At 41.6% G+C, this 21928-nt stretch overlaps 1 long non-coding RNA gene across 1 annotated transcript in view; it reads left to right on the top strand.

Annotated features, from left to right (window-relative positions):
• LOC138809580 (uncharacterized) overlaps window positions 1-21928 on the top strand; it is a 179597-nt gene that overhangs the window by 6371 nt on the left and 151298 nt on the right. Inside the window, exon 2 of the long non-coding RNA XR_011366894.1 lies at window positions 393-556. This is a non-coding gene — a long non-coding RNA (uncharacterized lncRNA). The remainder of the gene's footprint in view (window positions 1-392; window positions 557-21928) is intronic.

The following is a 21928-nucleotide window of genomic DNA, read 5'->3' as shown; positions in this document are numbered from 1 at the left end:
GTGTTACAAAGATTATTCCATTGATAAAATGAAATAAATATGTAACTTGAGAATTGAATTCTACAGAGCAAAGAAAAGGCAATTTTTCGTGATGATCACTTGGGGCAAGATCATTTTAATCATGTCTTTAGGGATCTAATTTCAATCTGTTTGGTCTGAAGTGGGCTCAGTTCTTAGCACTATTTCAAGCTTAGCTCACAATTAAGCAATGAACAAATAGAGAAAATGTTCTAATTTGTAGAGGTTAATTATATATTCATCATAAGTACAGTAATTTGGTCTCTAAAGAGAAAAGGCTTAATGTAGAATATCTATTTTCTAATAACATAACTTGGCTTTTGCATAGTGTTTTGTACTTCTTAGGGAACTTTCATGATCATTTTTTTCCACAGATCCTTGAGTTAAAAGAGAGTGTCAGAATTATGATCCACATCTTGCTAATCCAGAAGCTGAGGCTCAGAGGGAAGAAAGCATCTGAGGAAGGCTTTCTAGAGGAAGTGACAGTGCTGGAGCTTGAGACATGGCTAAGTATTCTCCAGGCAAGATGCTGCAGCAGGTAGGATAGAGTTATAGAAGGGCAGAGAGGTCTTTACTGGGATTAGATTCTTCCGTTTGTATGATGCTGTGCTTAAGGTGGGTAGTATTAGAGACACAACCTTATATGACATGCTAGAAGTTTAGATTTTATTATGTGGAAAAGGAGGGTAACATGGTTAGATTTTAATTTAGGAAGGTCACTGGCAGGAGTGTAGAAGGTGAAATGGAAAAGTCTTTAGTTGGTACATTCATAATAGTTAATCTCCAAACCCCTTGATACAGGGATCTCAGGCCCCAGGATGGTGACAATGAACAAGGCAACTAAATTGGCACCAGCAGCACAATATTGCTTAACAAAAGCACAGGGTATAGATTCAGAAACCACTGGCTCCTGCCCTGGAGCATTAATCACTAATTTACTTTGACTTACTTAATCTATATAGTGAGGGCATTTGTTTGGAGCTAGGTTATACGTGCTGATTAACATCAATGGAATACTTGGACAACAAATTAAGACTTGGGAATGAAGACAAATGTGAAGATGTTGTAGGCTGGTCCCATCAGGGTAGCAGAGTTAGCAGGCTGTCTCAGCTATAGAAGCAGCTTCAATATGGAAATTGTTGGATTCAATTTTGATCTTCTATCAGATGTAATTATTCAGAGGCCTTCCATATTTTTTATTGTATCCCTGGAAAGGATAGCAACCCCAAAGATTTATATGGAGTTTTCAAGTTTAATACTATATTATACTTAAGGATCTCTCTTTAAATCAGGTGGGAAGCAAAACAAAATGTTCACCAGTTCTATTTGAATGGCTTGTTTGTCTTCTGCAGTAACACAGCAAACTGAGTTCCTGCCAGGGAGAGAACAGCAGTGTGATAGATCTTCTGGACAGTAAACTGGGCTGGACAAAGTGCTTCATTTTAAACATGCTGGGCAGGAAAACCCTACAATCTGAACTCTCAGTATCTAAGAGAGGGCAGGCCTGTACCCACCGCCTGGCTCTGACCCTATAGAATGTATGTCAGAATCATATAATCTTCTGAGTAATATAACACTTTTTAAAACATATCATTGATTGGCCATTTTCTTTTCTGGTCCTGGGGCTTGAACTCAGGCCATGGGTACTATCCCTGAGCTTCTTTTGCCCAAGGCTAGCATTCTACCACTTGAGCCACATCTCTACTTCCAACATTTTCGTCAGTTAATTGGAAATAAGAGTATCACAGACTTTACTACCCTGGCTGGCTTCAAACCACAATCCTCAGATCTCAGATTCATGAGTAGCTAGGATTACAGGCATGAGCCACTGGCACCAGTTAGGGTGGCCATTTTTAATGGTGGATCTTCCCATCCCACGGAAGTTTATAATTTTGTTCACTACAGCAGACTTCTTCTAGATATGATGTAAAGAGGAGAAATAAAGAAGTGATTGACTGGAAGCTGTCCAGAAAAATATTAGTTGTGATGAAATGATGATAATGTAAATTTTTATATGATTTCTCTGGGCATCAGAAGAAAGTACTTTACATCCTAAGTTGGTTTCTGGAAAGTTAAAAATAAGTGTAATTTTACTTTTAGTACAGTTTGGGTTCTGGCCATTTAAAGGAATCTTCTGGTGAGCCTGTTTGTGATAATTTTTGTTGTTGTTGTTGTTTCATAGTTTTGTGCTGCCACCCACCTCCCACTGCCCCAGAGAATTGAAGCCAGTAGTAATTACTGATAAACTTTATCCTCAACCCCTGTCCCTACCCTGCTGTTTCTGAAGACAGAGTCTAAATAGCCCAGTTGGGCCTTGAACTCACATCTCCTGCCTTAGTCTCACCAGTGCTAGGATTACAGGCATGAACCATCATGCTAGCTGACTTCAGTTTTTCAAAGCAATAGTCATTTGTAATTTTCTTGCAAATTAAATAAATTTGTTTTCTTCAGTAACTGTTATTTTCCTTGAGGAACAAAAAGCAAAAACACACTGGACGCTGGTGGCTCACGCCTGTAATCCTAGCTACTCAGGAGGCTGAGATCTGAGGATCACGGTTCAAAGCCGGTGCAGGCAGGAAAGTCCATAAGACTCTTATCTCCAATAAACCACTAGAAAACCGGAAGTGGCACTGTGGCCCAGGTGGTAGAGTGCTGGCCTTTAGCTGAAGAGCTGAGGGACAGTGCCCAAGCCCAGAGTTCAAGCCCCACAACCCCCCCCCCCCCTCTCCCGGTCCACACACACACAAAAGCAAAGACAAACAATCTCACTGCTTAGTTTTCTTCCTTGTTTTATGTAAGTCCATATATCTAATGAAGAGACACTGGGGAATTTTTGGCTTTGGCTTTGTAATCAAGGTCAGTGACCACCTTTATGATAGGAGAGTGAGAAAATCCTATCACAGACACTCTCAGATAGAATCCTCCCCTCCCCCCCACACTGTATTTCATACTAACCTTGACATGCCATCATGGGGGAACAGCTTCACATTTTAAAATACAAACACCTGGAGATTCATTGCATTAATTAGTACTGAATGTGTGTGTGTGTGTGTGTGTGTGTGTGTGTGTGTGTGTGTGTGTGTGTGTGTGTGTGTGTGTGTGTGTGTGTGTGTGTGTGTGTTCCTTCTGGCAGAAAAAATAGTAATGAGTATGACAGGAGTTTTCATGTGAGATCATCTTGGAATCTGGGCACAATCCCAGGAAGGGCAAAGTTGCTGGCTGCAAAGAGGATACTGAATGTCTGGTAAGCTTGTACAGAAGAAAAAGAAAAGCAAGGCACATGTGCATATTTAGTTAAAATGCTTGACAATCATTTGAGAAGAGAGGTCTGAACACTTCATATCTTATTTCCAGTGTTTATTGACCACCCATATGTGCCAAGAACTTTGTTGTGTGCTCATCATACAAAGCAAAACATTACATTCTTGTCCTTAAAGAGTTTACATTGTGTGTGTGTGTGTGTGTGTGTGTGTGTGTGTGTGTGTGTGTGTGTGTGTGTGTGTGTTAGTCCTGGAGCTTGAACTCAGTGCTCTACCACTTGAGCTACAGCTCTACTTCCAGCTTTTTGATGGTTAATTAGAGATAAGAGTCTCATGGCCTTTTCTGCCGTAGCTAGCTTTGAATGGCAATCTTCAGATTTCAGCCTCCTGAGTAGCTAGGATTACAGGCCTGAGCCACCAGCATCTGACAAGGGAGAGCTAGATCAAAAACAAAAGATAAAATATATTTTCAAGTTGTGATGAGTACAATGGAGAACAGAAGGTGTACACCTATTATTTATTTCTTGCTCTATGCTTGTTAATCCTGCAAAATCTCGGTAAACTGGATAAATTGGCAAGGGCTACAATCTTCATAGTCTACCTAGTCAACTACTGTTGATTTAGGTCCTATGTTTAGTTTTAAGACCTTTCCTCTATTTGCTATTTCCACTCTCCATCATGATACCCACCCTTGTGCTATAGTGCCAGAAATTTCATTGTTGAGAATTCAGGTTGCCTGACTAAGGAGGAGTTAAAAAGAGAAAGGTGGTTGGTGATGGAGTGGCTGGTGACAAGAAGGAGAGAGAGGTATATGGATATGTCCAGAACCTGGAAAAAGTATGTAAGAGGGTGAACAAATGAAGTAGTGGTACTCACAAGACACTATGTTGAAAATGAATTGTACAGCTGATGGGGAGGGGGTGGGGGGTGGGAAGAAAAACTGGGAGAGAGCAAAGGAAGGGTGACATTGTCCAAAAAGAAATGTACTCTTACTGTAACCCCTCTGTACATCACTTTGATAGTAACAATAAAAGTTTTTTTAAGTGTGTAAGAAAACTGAATGCAAATGTTCTAAATAGGAGAGTGAACTTGTGCCAGCTTGTGTGAAGAGAAGAAAGGGAGAGGGAACAGAATTCTTCCTCAGAACCCTTCTTTATAGTGTAGTGTGAAGCATCTATGCAGGAAGCTGAAGAGCCAGTCCTTGAGGTGCTGATGGCCAGTATTAAAGGACAACTGTACATGTATACTGTGATAGGCTGCATGCATAATCCTGGCCAGTTCCAAAGAAAAGCATGTGATTTCTAAAGCCATTAGTAGCTGGAAGTCAGGTGAATAAATTGTGTTATTTATATAACAAGAATAAATGTACTGTTGTTAGTAAGATACAAGGAACAGTGTAAATTATGTTTATGGCTCATTCTCACATACTTGCTAGTGAAAGAGGCAATAAGATGTAAATTAAGTAAAGCAATGAAATAAAACTGCTATATTCTCCAGTCTTTAAGTGGCACACATTTTTATGTCTGCTCAGCATCCCCATTGGGGGAAATATGCTCCCTTTCCACATTCCAAAGCATTCCTGTTCATGTGACCTCGTATAGTGCTTTGTATGTGATCTAGGTTCTAAGTATGTATCCCCACTGGCATATATCTAAAATCTCTGGAGGTCTGGAGTGGCCTGGATTCATCTTGCCGCCCCTTGGAGGGAATCAACTTGATGATGAAGCCAAGCACAGGCAAACTACCACAATGGACAGGGGGTAAGGACAAAAGACACGTCATCCACTTAGAGGGAACTTTGTGTGGATGAAACTGGGTAGAAGGATAGTCTACCAGCCTCTTAGAATGAACTGCATAGAGCTATGACTCACTCTTAGAATCAGTTGTCCTTGTCATGAGGGACCAAGCTCTCCAGGTAAATTTACACTGATAGGGGAGCAATGATAGTAAAGAACAAAGCTGAGACCTAACTTAGTACTATGTGCCTTTGAGTACCTTCAAGGCTAGACTACACCTGCCCATCACCCTGAAGCCTTCTTGTGCCCTCTGGTGTTAGCCTAACTTAACCTGATTCTCCTGGGGGAAGTGGAGGGATATAAAGAAGAAATAAGAAGCCTGAGGGTGCCCAAAAGGCAACATGGTTTTCTTGTCTTTCCCAGGCATCAGACTTTCCAATGTTAGAATTCAGGGTCTCTACCTCCCACTGCATCTTTAGTCCTAGCCTAGCTCCAGAACTCAGAAAGCATTCCATTAAAGCATTGAATGAGTGACTCTGATGTGGCAGATAGAGACAGAGGACTTGAAATATGCAGCCTGAGAAATTCACTGCTTTGCAGTAAACTACTGCCCTTCCAAGCATCATGTTAAACATGTAAACACCCAGAGCAGATATAACAAATTTAGCTGTCAACCAACAATTCTCATTTTCAGCAGTTATCAGAACAAGAGGGACTGTAAAAATTGGATTTTAGAGAACACTGTTAGTGTGATAGAAAGGACATAGATTTGTGTAAGCAATTTGAAAACCAGTTTGCATTATCTCCTAAATCTGAACATTTATTTTAATATGACCCAACAATTCTATTCCCAGGGAGGGGCCCAAGAGGCAGTTATGTGGATGTAAAGCTAGATACATGAAAACCAGTGTTCCAAGCTGCTCTATTCATGATGCAAAAACCTAGAAACAAAGTAAATGCCCATCAAGAGGAGAGAGGATTATACATTGCCATGTGTTTGCACAACTGACTATTACATAGCAATAAAAACAAATAAACTGTACTAATTCACAACAGTGTGGGTAGATTCCGGCAATAGAATAATAAAACACTAAGTGAAATAAATCCCAACTTTGTACAATATGATTTTTAGGATTAAAAACAATGACTATAAAATATACTTTATAGACATTCATATATGTACAAGAAAACTATATATTTTTTAAAGTAGAGGAACTCTGACTAGAGAGGGATGAGGAATAGAATGTGGGACTGTATGGTTAGATAGGTTTATGCCAAAATTCTAACTTGTGTTTGGGCACTTTCATTATTATGGATGATGAGATCAAAACCTGAGAACAAGCTTAACTAGGAAGCCTGGGTTCTCTAGGAAATTGTCTAAGGCTGATGCTGTATAGGGACCATGCAACTTCAGAATGACAGAAGTGAAGAGAGTGAGGTGAGGCAAAGAAAGTTGGATAAGTTCTGTCTCTTCCCTCAAGCCTTACTCACGTAGAATACAGTATTTCTGTATGGAATAACTAACTTCAAGCATTTGGGAAGGAATTTTTTTAAAAAGAATTATATAATGCAACCAGCAGAATCTTTGGCACCTAAAAAGTGCTCAAAAATGTTATTCCCCTTTACCTTTTACCCTACCCCCTGCCATGAGGCATATTTGCAACACCTGTGGAATGGGGGTAAGCAGGCCTGATTACATTCCCCTCTTCTCAACCACCCTTCTTTTTTCCTAATCGTGGAAGGCTCAAGGGGACTGGGACCTTTGTTGCAGTGTGAGAGAAAGACATATTTCCTTTCCTAACATTGGGCTCTCTTCTGTGCTATTGGTTTGAAAAAGCTGTTGAGTTTAAGGAGGAATCCCAATGAAGCTAAGTTCTCTCTAGGTAGGAAAATATTTTATCACCTCCTTGAGAGAATATTCTTTAAATATTTGCCCAATACTTGTTTTGGTTTGGGGCAGGCCTGGCACCACAGAACAGGCACTTTCCCCAGTATGTCAAGAGTTGGGTATGGAGTCCTGAGGTTTCCAGTTTATTTCAGAACCATTCTTTCTCCTTGTGGCTTGCTACCTTGGCAGCCTGTTCACCTGGTCATTTCTTTTATATGTTCAGTGCCTCTCAAAAGGTAATTAGGTCAGCCAGATCTCTTGCTAGAAGATGGACTTCACTTCAGAATTGTGGTCACTGAAGATTATTCATGTTGCCAGGCACTGGTGGCACACTCCTATAATCTTAGCAGTTTGGAAGACTGAGCTCAGGAGAATGAAGGTTCCAGGCAGAAAAGTTTGTGAATTCCAGCCTGGGCAGAAAAGCTTCTTAACCAGTAGCTGGTGGCATGTGCTTACTGTCCTAGCTACATGGGGAGCAGAGAGGAATGAACTTTCAAGTCAATGAAGGCAGGAAAGTTCATGAGACCCTATCTCAACAGAAGAAACAGGGTGTGGTGGCATGATAGGAAGCCTAAACTATGATATGATAGCAAGCCTAAAATAGGCAACGTAATAATCAAAATAGCCAGTGAAAATCAGTGCTGGAGAGGTAGCTCAACAGCACAGCACCTGTTTAACAAGTGTGAGGCTTTTATTCGAAAATGCTATATTGCCGCATTGTGTGTGTGTGGTGGGTGGGTGGGGGACAGGGGAGCAGAAGAGTATCCACTTTGAGGCTGGGGATGTGGCTCAGTGGTAGAGTGAGTGTCTGGCATACACAATGCCCCAGGTTCCATCCCCAGCACTGGAAAAAAGTGTGTGTGTGTGTGTGTGTGTGTGTGTGTGTGTGTGTGTGTGTGTGTGTGTGTGTGTGTGTGTGTGTGTGTGTGTGTGTGTGTGTGTGTGTACATTTACCAGTTTAAACCCTGATTTGTCTTATATGCCTGTGTCTTTTCTAGTACCGCCTTAGGTTCTTATGGTGAAACACCAATAAATTCATACTGCTTTTTTGCTGACTAAATTTGGTATCCCATAAGTGGACTTACTAATTTTTAGCTTTAGATGAGTAGCTTACAGTTTTCTTTCCTTGTGAAGTGAGGTGGGGCAGAAGATAAGCTTTCCTAATCACTAATGCATATTTTATCTGTGCTCCAACTTCAAGGCATATTTGGAGGACAGAGAACATTCTTAATGCTGGATTGCCTCTCTTCCTTGGAGCTAATCTCATGACTTCCCACAAACACGTAGAAAATTCTAGAGGAGTGGCAGTTCTCACATATTTTTTGGCCTTTCCTTCCTGGCGTACTTCCTGTCCTAGTATACGGTTGGCCCTGATTTCCTCCTAGAGGGCAGAGATCAAGAGAGTGGGAAGTGATCTAAAAATTTTACACTCTGTACAATATGTTACTCTAGAAATTATCCTCTGCCTGTCCTACTTAATACTTCATGAACACACCCTGGAATTCGACTACCAGAAGTTCCCTTCACCATCTTTGATTATTTTTTAAAATTTTTATTTTATTGTAAAGATGCTGTACAGAGGGGTTACAGTTACAGGAGTAAGGTAATGAGTACTTTTCTTGTCGAGCATTGTTACCTCCTCCTTTGTTTCCTCCTACTATGCCTTCTCTCCCTCACCTCCCTCACTCCTCCCCTCTCCCCGCCCCACACCCCCACCCCTGCCACCCAAGTTGTAAAATTTACTTCAGCATAGTATCTTGTATCATTGTCGTAATGGGTCAACCTGTGTCCTTGTTTCAGCATTTTGTTATTCCCCTTCCACTCCCCAAATTAGATAAATGTATAAACAAGATGCAGGGTACCAAAATCAAATACAGTGATAATAGGAGATATACCATAGGGGGAAGAACATACAAAAGAAACAAAAAAATAACATTAAAAACAACAACAACAAAGAAAAACCTCTTGCATCCATGTTTGGGATTCATTTCACCTTGATTATTTTTTTTTAAAGATCAATACACTCAAAGGACTGTCTGTTCTAAGTTGTCATCTGTCTTAATGTGAATGTCCTGGTAGCTTGCATCAGCAGTGGCTTTCCGGACAGCTGAGGGACAGTTAGGACACAGAGAGACCTCCTACTTTCATGGGATTTATTCTGGGCCTACTTACAAGTGATTAACAACATTTTGACCATGACTCTTACCCTGTCTCTTTGCAGTTATTTCTTGCTTTTAACTTTCAAATTAGTAGCGTTTATTTATAGATGCAATAGAAAATACAATGTAGATGAGCAAAGCCAGCAGAGGTCAGAAAGCCCATGAAAAATAACATAACAGAAAAGTGGTATCCAGAATACACTATTTTAAAAAAGTATCAGTAATAAAATCTTGAGCCAGGCACGGTGTTTCAAATCTGTAATCCTAATGACTTGGGAGATAGAGATTGGGGGGACTGTGATTCAAACTCAGCTGAGTCATAAAAGTTTGGAAGACTTCATCTCAACCAGTGGGAGGGCAGAGTGACTTGCGCCTGTCATCTTAGCTACAGGGGAAAACATGGTGGCTGGACACAGTGGCACACACCTTCCATCTTGTGACAGGGGGAAGGAAGCACAAGTAGGAGAAATTGAAGCCCATGCTAGGCCAGGCTTAAAGGGAGATTCTACCTTGAACATAACCGAAGCTAAAAGGGGCTGGAGGATGGCTTAAGTGGTAGAGCACATGTTTTGTAAGCAATAAAGCCCTGAGTTCAACTCGAGTTCCAAAATCAAAAACAAACAATATATATCATGGGATTATTTCCTTTTTCATGCATTATTTTATTGTTATTATAAAGGTACAGAGGGGTTACAGTTACATAAGTTGGATAAAGAGTACATTTCTTTTGCCCTCCTTTTCTGCCAGTTTTTCCCTCCCATCCTGACCCACAAGTTGTATAGTTCATTTTCAATAGTGTCTAGTGAGTATTACTGCTGCATTTGTTTACCTTTTGTCCCACAATTTCTGTGTCCCCCTGATCACCCTCCCAAAGACAGATAAACAAACAAGAAAAAAGAATAGAAAAGAAAACTGTAACAAAGAACAAAAACCTCTTGTTTCCATTTCCTGGAGTTCATTTAGATGAATATTATTTTATATGACAGATGCACATAGATATTGTGCCTTTGTGTTCCACTGCTAAGAATGTCTTCCTTTGGTCTCACTGTGTGTGAATGCCTAGAGACCTGTATAGTTTATTATGTTCCAGTGTTTTTTTGCTTTTTGTTTTTTAACCATCCAGTATATTTATTTGCAGATTTATAGGCACAATTTAGCTACCACAAATGAGGGAAACCATGTAACCTGTTTCTCTGGGTCTGGCTTACTTCATTTAATATAAAATTTTCCAAGTCTTTCCATTTCCTTATGAATGGTGTTGAGTAGAATTTCATTGTGTATATATACCACATTTTCTTGATCTATTTGTTCACTGAGGAGCCTCTGGGCTGATTCCCTATCTTGGCTATATCATGACATTTTCTAATTTTTTCCTTCACTGTTTTTTCCTGCCTTGTGATATTGGTCAACCTTTTATGAAGGCCTTCTTTTATGAAAGTCAAAACCTTTAATGTAAGGATGTCTCATAGTGGGTAAACAGTAGACAGTTGCTGAATCAAACTGAAAGATCCCTTTGTGTTGATGGGTCCCTTTGATTACTAGTTCTCTCTGGGGATTATTCAGAAGTTTGTTTTTTTTAACCTGAAGATTAAAAATGTGAGAGTTATATCTCATTTTTTAACTTCTAATATGATATAATTTGTTTCTTTTCAGTTTGTCTAGACCCATCTAAAAAATGTTCAAGAATTGGGTGCAAGCAATAATTATTATCTTATGGTTCTTTCTAGTTTGCAGAGCAACTTTTTATACAGTTTTGCACTGTACAGCTGGCATTATTATTATTATTATTGTCACAATTTTACAACATATAGAAACCAAAGCTTGAGTTGGTAACATGACATGCCTAATTCATGGCTCTCAGCATAAGTTTCCTGGTCTTACTGCTCTGCAATTCACATTGACTTTGAGGACTGTCAGTGCCCTCTCAGCATCATTTGTAATAGTAATGGTACAATTGCCAACATTATGAGGAATTTCATGATGCCATGTACATTCTCTTTAATCCTCACACTGATCTTTACATAGAGGCTTTATAACCTTATAATCCAGTAAACTCAGGCTCAGATATATACAGTGAGACTCAGAGAGGTTAGGTATGTTGTCCAAGGATATATAGTTTGTCAGTGGTGGAGTCAGGTTTCAAATCCAAGCCTGTTCCATTCATGTGCTTTTAAACACTCTATGACCTTGTGGTGCCCTGCAGCAGTTCTTGAAAGCTTTCTACCTCCTTTTAGATGTTTGCTACAGCCGAAGCACAGAGTGCTTCCAAAGGCTCTGAACATAATTACAGGATATAAGGAGGACACAAAAGATGAGCAATGGAGCCTTCAGGATTTATGGGTGAGGACACAAATGATCATTAAGTATGTACTGAGATAGAAAAGCACATAGGAATGATGGCTCAATACAGGCTGCCTCCCAATTTGGTACATTGTTGAACGAATCTGTGCAAAGTGTAGAAGGTGGAAGGCCTCTCACTTTGCCCCTTCCTCCTCCACAGAAGCAGGTCATAAAACCTGAAGTGGTTCAGAAGATGCTCCCGAGGAAAGGAGCATCCTTATCTCAGAAGACCCAGTACTCTCAAGAACAATCAGAACAGCCAGGCACCGATGGCTCACACCTGTAATCCTAGCTACTAAGGAGGCTGAGAAGGCAGCCGGGGTAGGAAATTCTGTGAGATTCTTATCTCCAATTAACCACCAGAAAACTGGAAGTGACCCTGTGGCTCAACTGGTAGAACACTACCCTTGTGCACAAAGAGGCTCAAGGACAGTACCCAGTCCCTGAGTTCAAGCTTCAGGATGAAAGAAAGAAAGAAAAGAAAGAAAGAAAGAAAGAAAGAAAGAAAGAAAGAAAGAAAGAAAGAAAGAAAGAAAGAAAGAAAGAAAGAAAGAAAGAAAGAAAGGAAAGAAGGAAGGAGAAAGAGGGAGGGAGAGAGAAAGAGAGGGAGGGAGAGAGAAAGAGGGAGGAAGGGAGGGAAGGCGTGAGGGAGGGAAGGAAGGAAGATAGGAAAGAAAGGAAGAAAGGAAAGAAAGAAAAGATAAAAGGAAGAAAAAACAAAGAAATATAAAAAATAAAGCAAGAAAGGATGAAAGGAAGGAAGAAAAAAAGACAAAAGAAAAGAAAAAAAGAATTGGCAAACAGGCCTTAAATAAGTGTCATCATCATTGTCTACGATTTCATTCCTCATCAAACCTACTATAAGAAAACAGCTTTAACTATTTCTCCAAGTCTTCATTTCCTTGGAAAGGTTCTCATGACCATAAAATGAATATTTAATAGATGTATGTGACTTCCTCTTGTTAAGCTGTCTTTTGTTATAGGGGCCTTAAGCCATGAACTTAGGAGGAATGAGGAAAAACAATTCTTCCTCTCCTACCATAGCAAATCATAGAGAGAGGCCAAGGAAAAAGCAAAGAGCAACAAACAGGACTAATCAAACCAGAGGGCCACATGAGGGACTTACCATGGATCTTCTGTCCTGAGTCATTTGCCTTGGATGGCAAGATGGCTTTGCCAAGGAATCTGCTATAATTTGGGTCTCTATTTGAGTCCTCAGTGTCTTCTGAAGGCCTGGGTGCTGGTGCTAGGGAGGTGGGGCATAGTGAGTGGTCCTTGGGTCAGTTGGAGGCTGTCCTTGAAGAGAACTTTGAGATAAGTATTTTTGCTTTGGAACCCTCCATCCCCTCATCCATGATGTTTTGCCACAGGCCTAAAAGCAATGATGCCAGTTGATCATAGTTTCAACCACTAAAACTGGGAACCCAAACAGTGCTTTTCTCTTTATAAGTTGATTGTCTCTGGTATTTGTTAGGGTGATAGAAAGCTGACTGAGGTGACATTCCTTACTAACAATGATCCAGTGCACATTGGAGAGTTAAGAGTTGCTAGTTGGGTACAAGGGAGTTCCTTGAACCCCCAGCCTATGCTGAACATGGCCAGAATAGCTCAGACTGAGGATGGTAGAACCCTCCGCCTAGACAAAATCCTGCACTAAGTAAATTCTAAAAGATAAAACTCCTTTGAGTTAAAAGCCATATACACATGAGTGCTGCTTAGAGTTTGATTAAAAGCAATAAAAAACAATTCCCCAGTTAGCTTTGAAAGCTATGTAGCTCATTCCCTTGTTAATTAAAGATGATAGAGAGTTAGAAGTGGGGGTGATTAATGAGAGAAGGTCTGAGAATGAGGCAGTTTGTTTAAACTCATGAAAGGAAACTTCCTGGGTATGATGATGTCCATCTGCAATCCTATCACTCAGTAGACTGAGCAAGAGGATTGAGAATTTGAGGCCAGCCTAGGCTGGCAAGCCTCTGTGTCAAAAATAAAACACAAACTCAAAGAAACAAAACCAATAAAAAGCGTCCCCTTGCAGTTTGGTAGGAGAAACAGAGTCAGTCTCTTTCATCCCCCATCTCCCTGGGAAAGCAATGGGCAGATTATCTTCCCATCCTGGCTCCTGTTCTGAGTTCTAGCTGAGCACTAGAAGCAGCTAGGTTGATTCTTTACCCATCCATCCAGGCCTGGGACTTTCTCAGCATCACAGTAGGTGTGGCCCAGATTCTGTAGTTCAAAAACCCACCCGGGTATTTGTGAAGTGTAGATAGCACTGCTGCGCTGGAGGTTCAGAACCCAAACCACGTGAGTCCAATCAATCCTCCCACAGTTCTAGTGAGGCTGGAGGGAATGCACACTGTAGCCTGAGTTAAAAGAGAGGCACAAAGAAGAGAAGCCCTTTACCCATGTCAGATGGCTGATGAGTAATAGAGTTGGGGTAGGAGCCACCCCTTTTTTGGTCTTGGTCTCCCACACTTTTTCTGTGGCAGCATATTTATAGCTTTAATTCTTCAGATAACTTAGCTTTTTAATGTAGCAGGCAGGAAATCTCTCTTTATGAGGCCACCCTTTCTAAATAAACCTGGGCTACTATTTGAAAGTATTTCCTGGTATTGATGTACAAATACTTCTTTTCTAATCTTAGCTCTTTGCAAGTCTGTGCAATGAATCAGGGAAATTTCCTATCTGTTTAGAAGGAGTCAAGGACCAAGTCTTTTCTCTCTGTGTAAAGTAGAACACACACACATGCCGTCAATATACGGGTGAAGGTGGAATTCAGACCTAACTTGTCTCCGCTTTCAGTTTAGCATGTCTGCTGTGGGAACTAAAACAGTTAAAATTTTGCTGAACCTAGAGCTAAGTCTCCAAGGAGGCCTGGACTGGAAAGGCCACCTGAACTGAGACCTACTTCAAGGTGTGGTAGAGTTTCCTGATCTAACTAGGTCAGTTTGGTTGTTTATTTTTGCTGTTTGATTTCAGGACACGGCCTGCTTCAGTGAGCTGGCAATTCCCAGACAGCACATGGTCTGACTGACAGGGCCAGGTGTTCAAGAACCTCAGTGCCTATTATTTAATTGTGTTCCTCCCCCAGCCTCATGGTTTATATATGAGGTTTTGTGTGACTGTTTTCTATTTTTAACTAAAAACATGCTCTGCTCAACTAGAATTATGTTCTTTAGATGCTGCCTATACACATTGACTCCTTGGTTTGCCAGGAGTGCCAAACTGGGCTATACCATCCCAGCCATAGCCAAGGAAACCCCACAGTAAACCGTGCTTCTACAACACAAAGTGTCAGTTGTGTTCACTAACTGTCTTATGAGAAAGTTGGTGTGGCCATTTCAATCAGCATCTCTCATCTCTACTCCTGACTCATCCCAGAAAAAAACAATCCTCTGGGTTTTTGGGGCTGGGGAGGGGAGTGGTATTAAAAAAAGCTTCAGGTGAAGTTTCATCTTGAAATGAGTCCTAATGAGGCACCAACAATGTGTTGCTCCTTGTAAGGTGTTTTCTCAGATCCCAAGCAGGTGAGGAAGAGAGATGGTGTGACAGAGAATATATCCTGTGAGGAACTCCTCTGAAGTTTCTGTAGGGTCATTCATTAACCAAAAGTAAACACAAGTCACCAGAAGGTTCTGGAAGTCTAAGACTCCTTTTGTGTAGCAAATCCACCATAGTCTCTGAAAGAGCTCCCTTTAAGGAGTCAGTGCTTCATACTACAGTGATTGAGATGACCACAGAGACTATACACTCTGCAAAACCTAAAATGCTTACCTGACTATTATAGAGAGTTTGAAGACCCTGTGCTAGGCAGTCAGTATTGGTCACCGTGTCTTGGTAATGTAAGGTGAGATCTGTTTGCATTGCCTCTGCAGAGTTAGGCTAGAGTTGGGAGAATAATGCCTTGGACACACAAGATCAAATGTGGCCTTGCTTTCCCTGTGGATTAGCACCTAATCCTTGGAATGTTTCTTAGAAATTGAATCTACTGGTTATGAGGAATTAGAGAGGCAATTATGGATGAAACACGTCTCCTGTGGTCTATGTTCCACAAGTGTGGTCAGCAGGGTCCTCTCTTGCCCTTAGCCCTTGCTGCTTACCTCCAGGCGAATGGGCCTGCTCTTCAGTACAGGAAACATAGCAGCTAAAAGGGGCTTCTGTGATGCTAGGATTTCTAAAGAGGATGTGTATGTATATATATCATTGACTTTGAAATTACTCTTCTTGGGGCTGGGAAGGTGGCTCAGTGGTAGAGCACTTGCCTTGCATGCCTGAGGCCGTGGGTTCGATTCCTCAGGACCACATAAGCAAAAAAAAAAGCTGGAAGTGGCGCTGTGGCTCAAGTGGTAGAGCGCTAGCCTTGAGCTGAAGAGCTGAGGGACAGCGCCCAGGCCCAGAGTTCAGGCCCCATGACTGGACCCAAAACAAACAAAAAAAACCCCAAAGAAATTGCTCTTCTCTTTTGTGGTGGTATTAGGATTTGAACTCAGGGCTTAGTACTTGCTAGCAGGTACTCTACTTCTTGAGCCACATCCCATCCCTTTTGTGCTTTATTTTTCAAACAAAGTTTTATGTTTTTGCTTGTGACAGCCTAGATCCTCCTACAGATGCTTCTCATGTAAATGTGCTCATAATGTGGCCTAGTAGTGTGCCCTGTTGGCTGAGATGGGGATCATGTTAATGTTTTTCTCTGGCTGGCCTTGAATCACCATCCTCTAATCTCCACCTCTCAAGTAGCTAGGATTACAGTGAGGTAATGCTGGTCTCTACCTCACTTACTTTTGATGGCTCCTGGTATTGAGCTGGGCTTTCAGCCCTGGTGTCTGTATTTTATACAGGATAGAATGGATTTGGGCAGATATGCCTCCCAAGAAGGCCCTCTCTCCAAGGACCTTCATTTGCAGGGATACCAGTCTGCATGAAAGGTTTGGAATGTAGATTTTCTTTCTTTCCTTCCTTCCTTCCTTCCTTCCTTCCTTTCTTTCTTTCTTTCTCTTTCTTTCTTTCTTTCTTTCTTTTCTTCCTTCCTTCCTTTCTTTTTTTTTTTTTAAAGCTGGCATACGGCCCAGAGTTCTGTTACTAAAAAGGGAAGGAGCAAAACAGACCTTGAGCAGATCACAAGTAGTCTCACATGATCTATTAGCTCCATCATTTGTAAAATAGATTCTTGAAAACTCAGGAAATCAAGGCCCCGTAGACTCACAGAGAAAGCAGCTGCTTCATAGTCAGTGAGGGTCAGGTGTGTGGACTTGCCACTGGGGAATCAGATGAGTCTGAGTAGTCCATAGGTTCAAATAGGATCTTCAGCACTGGCCACCTCATGGAACTCCAGGAGAAACAGTATTCAGAAGAAAGGAAGCTAAGGTTTTCAAGAGAATATTTTGAGTCAAGAGGAAGGTGACTTCAAGATATCACTCAAAAAGAAATGGAGGGCTGGGAAGGTGGCTCAGTGGTAAAGTGCTTGCCTTGCATGCATGAGGCCCTGGGTTCGATTCCTCAGCACCACATAGCAGAAAAAGCTGTAAGTGGCACTGTGGCTCAAGTGGTAGAGCACTAGCCTTGAGCTGAAGAGCTGAGGGACAGTGACCAGGCCCAGAGTTCAGGCCCCACAACTGGCAAAAAAAAAGAAAAAAAGAAATGGAGGCCTCTGACAATCCCCTCCCTGCCTCCCCCCCCCCCCCCCCCCCAAGCAAGGTAAACTTTGAGCCAGTGCAGACTCCATCAGGGCTACAATCACATTGAGATCCAAGAGGCTCATGGGCCAGTCTAGCTTTGCTTACTCTCTAATTCTGGAAACTTCTGTCTTGAAATTGGAGACTTCCCCAGGTCTCTAATCCTGTGACTCAGCTCATAAAAAAAATACCTCTTCCTGGGAAGGCTCTCAGCTGAAGGGTGCTGGCCCTACTCTGCCCTCTGCTGGAACGTCACTGCCAGCTCTATCCTACTTTATCCTCAAGGCCCTGGCTCCTTCTCGATTGTACTATTTTTCTTTTTGGGTTGTGACAGGGAGAAGCTGCCAGGCAAGTTACAGACTTGTGTGACTTATAACTGAATACTTAGTAAAGGCAACAATCTATTAAGAGAACCAGTAACACAGGACTGTTAAAGCAAACTACTAGAGACAGTTGCATTTTAACTTAATTACAGCCAAGAAAGAAAGGACAGGAAGTGTCTGATACTTTAAAAAGAAATGCTTAGCAATGGCTATTTTGTGCAAGATATTGTGTTCATACTGAGCTTTTGGTCATGTAATAACCACCCAAAGAGAGAAGATAAATCCCACGAGAGGCTCAGGTGAGGGAGTACTTAGGTTTGCTTAGAGATTGGGGAGATTTTTGGGGAGATCTCAGGAGGAAGTAGGCTATGAGTGTTCTAGCCAGGATCAGCTAGGAGATGGTTTATAGGTGTGTGTGTGTGTGTGTGTGTGTGTGTGTGTGTGTGTGTGTGTGTGTGTGTGTGTGTGTGTGTGTGTGTGTGTGTGTGTGTGTGTGTGTGTGTGTGTGTGTGTGTGTGTGTGTGTGTGTGTGTTGTAGTAGTAGTAGTAGTAGTAGTAGTAGTAGAGAACTACTTAAAACTGTGCCCATATGTTTGTAAAAGATGTTATCATGTTTTCTTGGGCCTCTTAGAAACTAATTCTAGAATCTGCCAAACTTTTCACTTAGGATTGGACCGATAAAGACCGAACAGTGAGATAATATTTGGAGAATACCTCCCCCACCACACTTTAAAAACTCCTTTTTACTGTGAAATAAAGCCAAATGAGGAAAGCTTGGTTATAAGGTGGATGCCCAAACACACTGCCCTCTGCTCTCTTTAGTAGCACAATTCTGTTTTTACCTTGCATTTCTTGCTGGCTTGCTTCCAGATGTGTAACCATCTGCACTGTGGTTTCAGGTTGCCTTCCCTCTGAATACCATCTGTTGTACCATAAAGTCACTTTTAATCTCCAGATGCCCTCTATCTTTTTCCTTCCTTCCTTCTTCCTTCCCTCCCTTACTCCCTTCCTTCCTTCCCTCCTCCCTCCCTCCCTTCCTCCCTTACTCCCTTCCTTCCTTCCCTCCTCCCTCCCTCCCTCCCTCCCTCTCTTCCTTCCTTCCTTCTCTTTCTCCCTTCCTGCCTTTCTTTCTCTTTCCCTGCCGTTCTCTTTCTTTCTTTCTTTCCTTCCTTTTTCTTTCTTTCTCTTTCCTTCCTTCTTTCTTTCCCTCCCTCCCTCTCTCTCTCTCTTTTTTCTTTCTTTCTTTCTTTCTTTCTTTCTTTCTTTCTTTCTTTCTTTCTTTCTTTCTTTCTTTCTTTCTTTCTTTCTTTCTGTCTGTCTGTCTGTCTGTCTGTCTGTCTGTCTGTCTGTCTGTCTGCCTTCCTGTGTGGCAGTGGCTAGGGCTTGAACTCAGGGTCCTGAGCTTGATTTGACTTCCTTGCTCATGACTGGTGCTTTACCACTTGAGCAACACCTCTATTCTAGCTTTTACTGCTTAATTGGCGATGGAATCTTGTAGATTTCTCTGGGTTGCCTTCATATCTTGATCCTCCAGATCTCAGTCTTTTGAGTAGTAGTCTTTTGAGAATTTGGGGCTTAAGCAATGATACCTGGCTCAGCCTTTCTTTTCCCTTACATTTATTGAATGAAGAACCTGGGCTTCCTGACCTGTTGTTTAGATCTTGTGACTGAATGTTCTTGGTCTGTATTTGTGGAGACTAAGGAAAACAGGACTAAAATATGAAACAAAAAAGCATATATTTTCAGTGTGTGATTAGAGTTAAGATATTCTAGCTTCCTTTTATTATTTGGGAAGTAAAGGATATTGGCTAACTTTAGTCCTTTTAAACCAAAACACCTTCAAGTATTTTAAAGCATTAGGATGGGGGGGGATGGGCACAGTGTTCACACCTGTTATCCAAGTTATCTGGGGGTGGAGATCGGAGGGTCATGGTTCCAAGGCAATCTGGAAAACAAGTCAGTGAGAACTCTGTCTCAAAGAACAAGCCAGGTGCGGTAGTTTACACCTGCAATCCAAGTCACACAGAAGAGGTAGGTAAGAGATTCCTGATCTGAAGCTAACTGGGCAAAAAGTGTCAGACTCGATCTGAAAAACAGTCCTGAGTTCAAATCTGGAGGGAGTGGGGTGGCAGTTATGCCAAGAATGGTAGCACATGTCTATAATTCCAGCATTTGGGATGCTGAGGCAGGAAGATTGAGAGTTTGAGGCCAGCTGACACCCAGTCCCATAAATATAAAACAGGAAACAAACAAAATAGCTAGAAGAGATTGAAAACAAATTGGAATGGGGGAGAAAGGACCAAACTTTTAGTAGTTCAGTAGAAATCTTGCAATAGCATAATTACAATCAGGATCACTGAAAAATGAAAGGCAAGATGGAAGAAGCGAATGGATACATCTTGTTCTCAGGAAAACCAGTGGACCAGTAGTTCAGTTATAAAAGAAAGAATGGCTTGCTGGGTTAAAAGTTTAAATAAAGTCAAGCTGCTCAAGAAGATGTAAGGACACAACACAGGTACAAAGTTAAAGAGCAGAAAAGTTGGCTACTGGGAAGTGATCACTCTAAACTTGCACATACCCAACAACACAGCATAGTAACATTGAAAGGAAAATGACAAACTGACTGGAGGAAAGTGACCAACCTATTGTCATAGTACAAGATTTTGGGCACATCAGTTTCAGTAGGTTTTGGGGCATGCACACAAAAAGCAGTGAGATACAGGAGGTTTTAACTGCATGATTGGCAACCATGCTACATTAACATAGAAGAAAAATGTGGCATGCACATTTAAATACTTTTTATTGTTATTATAAAGGTGATGCACAGAAGCATTATAGTCATATAAGTTAGGTTGGGATGCACATTTCTAGGACATTTAGAACATTAATAAAGTTGCTCACATGCTACATCATAAGTCTGACTTTTGGAAATTACGAAGATTTGGAGTTCCATAGATCATGCTCCTGACAACATTTCATTGTGAGGTATAAACCAGTAAACTGTGAAAAAATAGATCATCCATCTTTCAGACACAAAACCCCTTTAGCTATGTTAAGCAGAGAGGAACTTGATTCTGGGATTCAATGATTACAAACCTATTGGAGGGAAGAGAACGAAGCTTTTAGGGGCTTCAAGAGATAAGATCCAGAATGTGCCTTCGGAGGAGAGAGTCTTGGCTTTTATCAAGTGGTGGGCTGGGAGGTGGGGGCTGTGCACAGGACCCTTTGGTGGTATGGGGGGGCACTGGGAACGATGAGATTGAAGAGACCACCAGGCTGTCACCCCTTTCATACTGCTGTAGTAAAATAACTTGGAGTGGGTAATTTGCAAACCATGGGAAGTATTGCTCATGGTTCTGGAGGTGGGAAAGTCCAGTTCACAGAGAATTCGGGGTCTGGCGATGGTCTTCCCTCATAGCACTTTCTAGCTGTGTCCATGTGTGTGCAAGGGGAGAGAACAGGGCGTCTCAGGCCTCTCCAGCAGGACATGGATCCTTTTTCGGGCTTCTGCCTCCATTACCTCATCATCTTGGAAAGCTCCCAGTCAACACCTTCTCTCTGGGGCTACCCCAACTGTCTCCCCACAACCACCACAGTAGCTGGGTATATACCTAAGGTCAATGGAATCACCATCAAAACACACCAAGGCTTTTTAGTGACTTTCAAAAACTCACAGGACAGATCATTTGGATGATAAGCGAACCCTTTGAAGGAACTTATTCCAAGAAGAGCTGAATTTTTTTTTAATAGAGATCTCCCTATTTTTAAATGTTGGCAACTTTTAAAATATTCTTGTCAGTGCAGGCAAAACACAATATGTCTGCAGGCTGGTTTCGGCCCCCAGTCTGCCAATTTGCAGCCTCTGATCTCAGCTTTCCTAAGGAGTCCAAGTCCTAGTGCAGTGAAACCCTACGACTGAGTTCTAACATGAGCAGCATTCGCTGGTGCAATGAGGCGGTGCCGGCATGCATCGCCAGGGGTGCTGTGGAGGTCTATAATCTCCGAGTCTAACCACCACAGCTGACTGCACTGCTCCTGAATGAGGCTCAGCTGCAGCCCTGCGTGGCTTGCAGAGGCCTGGACCGGGTGACCTTTCTCAGCAGTCTCCTAGATTCTTTTAGTCTTTGTAAGACCTTCTATTTTCTTTCTATTCAGAAATGTACTTTTTTTTTTTTTAGTGTTTAGGTATAATAGACAAAAAGGTGTATATTTAAGTGGATTTGATCACTTGATTTGTTGAGTACATATACATACAACAGGATGATCTGATATATGTATGCCTTATAGAATGACTAAAACTATGAAGTTAATTAATCCATGCATCACCTTACATAGTTATTGTCTTAAAGGGATGGCACAAAAATTATACAACTTTATGAGATATAAATGTGTCAGGTTTCTATATATACATATATACTGGGCAATGTTCAAATGTCATTTGGGGCCTCCTTGAGGAGCCATTTGGGACCTCCTCTGGAGGTCATTCGGGGCCTCCTCTGGAGGCCATTTGGGACCTTCCTCTAGAGAGGCCTGTG

Source organism: Dipodomys merriami, unplaced genomic scaffold (assembly GCF_024711535.1).
Source record: "Dipodomys merriami isolate MVZ:Mamm:240054 unplaced genomic scaffold, mDipMer1.0.p SCAF_5, whole genome shotgun sequence".
Classification (NCBI taxonomy): Eukaryota; Metazoa; Chordata; class Mammalia; order Rodentia; family Heteromyidae; genus Dipodomys; species Dipodomys merriami.
This window is presented reverse-complemented; position numbering and strand designations above follow the sequence as displayed.